General features: G+C 40.9%; 1 pseudogene; it reads left to right on the top strand.

Moving 5' to 3' along the window:
- The first annotated feature begins 2,639 nt into the window (after positions 1 to 2,639).
- Positions 2,640 to 2,758, top strand: LOC134968417 (5S ribosomal RNA; annotated as a pseudogene).
- Positions 2,759 to 3,556: the final 798 nt, after the last annotated feature.

Here is a 3,556-nt window from a genome sequence, read left to right as displayed (position 1 = left end):
TTGTAAAAATTTTTTTTTATGGAAATACAGTGTTTTTCTGCAAAAATAAATGCTCTACTTAAATTAGGGGTGCATAAAAATGCCTGTATCTATATATTATAGTATTTGTGTCAATTTTAAAAAAATCTTCAAAAAAAATCACCTGTTCAGGAGGTGGTTAAAAAAGAATAAAAGTTTTAAATCCTGTGGAGAATTACCGTGCTTTAACGTCACCTGCAATTGAATTGGCTGATAACCACTTTTCACAAAAAGTGAAAATTTTTCACGTGAAAATGGGATTATTACCTGCAATTGAATTCCCCCTTAGAGTTGAACGTAACATTGCCTAGTCTGGTCACGAGGGGAGTGCTGTTGCCTTTTTAAAACCTTCGGCCAAAGCTGCCAATGATCGGCGGTTTTTAGTAAATATATCCCTAGGTAGGCTTACCAAAATATCCCTTTAAACCGGGACAACTCATGAATTACACAGGTTCGGAGGCTGATTACAACCAGGTGAAATGTAGGCTTATTAGTCAGGCAGCCACAAAACCTGTGTAGTTCTTGAGTGTATCTACAAGGAGAAAAAGTATGACTCTAGTCTGCCAACCCAGGCGAGCATTTCATACTCTCACACTTAATTATCATCACTTCTATCCTCTAGCACACCACACTTCTAATTCCATCCATTTTCCCCATCCCGCACACCCAATTTCAACTCACCAACCCTTCCTCATATTCCCATCCAACAGACTATAATACACATATATATATATATATATATATATATACACACATATTTATCACAGCTTTTAACATACACCTGTTTTCACAGACTCCCACCATATACACAAGCATTCCCCTTCCTCTTAATCTAACACTAGTCACACTAATTTTCCCATTCCACACAATTAAACACAAATACATCAAGTCAAGCAAGCAGGAGACACTCTGACCGCTCCCCCTCCCCCCCTCCCAGGTCTGTTAAGTTGTGCTGTTTTTTCTTGTTTTTTCTTGTTTTTTCTTGTTTATTGACCAACACATTCCAAGAAAGTCACTGTGCTCAGAAGTAAGAACATAAGCCCAGCAGACTACTTCCACTTACAGCGGAACATAGCGTCCGTCTAGTCACCGTGGTAACAGAATACAGTCTCCATAGCAACCAGCTAGAACCCAGAACGGGCGGAAGTTTCTGTAACGACTTCCGCCCACACACTCCTTCCAGCGTCACCATACCGCCGTTCGCGGCCCTCACACGCTGAGACACAGTAACCATGACAACCCGCTTTAACCTAGTAGGGCGGAAGTGAAGGTAATGACCCCCGCCCACATAACTCGTCCGCCGGACACCGCCGATGCGGCCCTCTAATATCAATCCTACGGGTAATTTCCAATTATATTCACAGCCCATACAAGCGGTTTCAATATTCACAGGTACTCTCTTTGTTCGCAACATAGCCATACAGTGAGGGCGGAAGCACCAAGTAAAACTTCCGCCCCACTCTGGCTAAACAATGACCGACAGTCTTTCTCCCAATCAGGAATACCAGTTTAGACTATTCCCGCCCACATGACCAATCATAGGAAGACACTAATTGCTGGCTCCATTAAATACCCAGGCATCAGACTTCCTTTAGCTGCTCAGAATGAAAGTGAACAAGCCCGTTACCGGGTGAAACGCGTTTTTCCAAGGGGCACCTCTCATGTCTGACATCAGGAATGGGTGATATCCAATATTCTTTTTATCTCGTTTAGGGCATTTTTTGCCCATCTGTCATCTAAATAGTAGATATCTTATTCCCTACAACAGGTGTGTCTTCTAAGGGGCACCTCCTATGTCTGACATCTGAATATGTGATACTTAATATGTATTCTTTAACTATTTTTGTTTCAATTCTTTTTGGTTAGCAGGAACATTACCTGCAATACCCTACTATAGGTGTGCATATTCAAACAATTTGTCTTCCTGCTGTTCCAGCAGGCACACAATCAGACCCTTTTTAAAAATAATACAGGATTTTTCTAACAAGCAGGAACACCACCTGCAATACCCTCTCATAGGTGTGTATATATAAACAAGTCTGTGTGTATATTAAAACAACTTATTTTCCTGCAAGACTAGCAGGTATTCCAAGCAGGAACACTACCTGCAATACCCTCTCATAGGAGTGCATATTCAATCAATTCTGTGTGTATATTTATTTTTCAAACAAAAAATACACACATTTTTTAGGTAAATACCGTGTGCCCACCACTGTTTAAAAATTCATACTTTTCCACTGTCATAAGTGAATATTTAGTGTGTTTATCTCTCGGCACCTTATGCTTCTCTTCTTAATTGTATCATCTGTACGATACTGCTTATCATCACCAAGACGCATATCTAATTGAAATCCAACAGGTGACCGCAAGAAATTAAGAACGTCCAAATATGTGTCCTATATGACTTTGTAATTCTTTTTCTACATTCTCACTTTCCTTCCTTCCGTGAACTCTCATCCACGATTCAGGCGGACTAGTCCCCTACGGGACACGTCCCGCCAGTCTAACGGGGACAGCAGATTCACATCTTATTATCTATACATTCTTATTATATTCTCTCCCGAGAAGGAATCCATCCTTCCGCTTCGGTGCACTCTCATTGGCGATGTAGGGCAATTTCTCTCTACGACCATACCCCTCCGTTCACGCCCAATCTCGTCCGATCTTGGAAGCTAAACGGAGGTGGGCTGGGTCAGTACCTAGACGGGTGACTACTAGGGAATACCCGGTGAAGTAGGAAGATCTACCTAGGGCAATAACGCCAACAGCAGTATCACTACTTTACTGATTCCTACTATTCTCCTAATCCTTAATAAGTTTACCAATCTAAGACAGTGGCTAACTACCAGATATCAGCACATAGTGTGTGGGCTCTCTCATTCACTAACCCTACCCTATTCAGGGTTGTATTAATACAAACCAAGTTTGTACAGATTCTTGGCAGACGGAGGTTGCTTGTGATGTAGCCACCCTCCATTATGCAATTATCCAGGTATAATTAAGGATCTGAACATTCCACACATTATTGTGTAACACTTAATGGTGTTCCTTCCTGATACAATTTTCATACATGGTCATACGTGCAGTATATATCCAGTTTCGAGTTTTCTAATGAGGTGTAGAGTACAAGCCTAAAATGTCATTATCATTTCTTATTTGATCATAATTGAAAAGTAAACAATAATAAGAGTGCGCCCAAACTAGAGTCATACTTTTTCTCCTTGTAGATACATATGTACTTCCTTTTTATGACCCTGGGCGCACCGCCATACGGACAGATAGGGATTTCCAATATATGATCGTCCATTTCTGGCTTCTATATCATTCCCTGTATTTTTGAATCTATTTCTGTGCAAGACCAACAACCTGTGTTAGTTCTTGAGTGTCTCAGTTTAAAGGGATAGTAAGGTAAGCCTATCCCTAGGTCTGTATTTGAGTTGCACACACCTTAACAAACATGGAAGCAGATGTATTAACCTGGAAAAGGCATAAGGAAGTGATAAACCAGTGATATGTGCAAGGTGATAAAGGCACCAGC

Source organism: Pseudophryne corroboree, chromosome 10, assembly GCF_028390025.1.
Source record: "Pseudophryne corroboree isolate aPseCor3 chromosome 10, aPseCor3.hap2, whole genome shotgun sequence".
Classification (NCBI taxonomy): domain Eukaryota; kingdom Metazoa; phylum Chordata; class Amphibia; order Anura; family Myobatrachidae; genus Pseudophryne; species Pseudophryne corroboree.
Note: the sequence above shows the minus strand (reverse complement) of the source record. Positions and strands in the feature narration are given on the sequence as shown.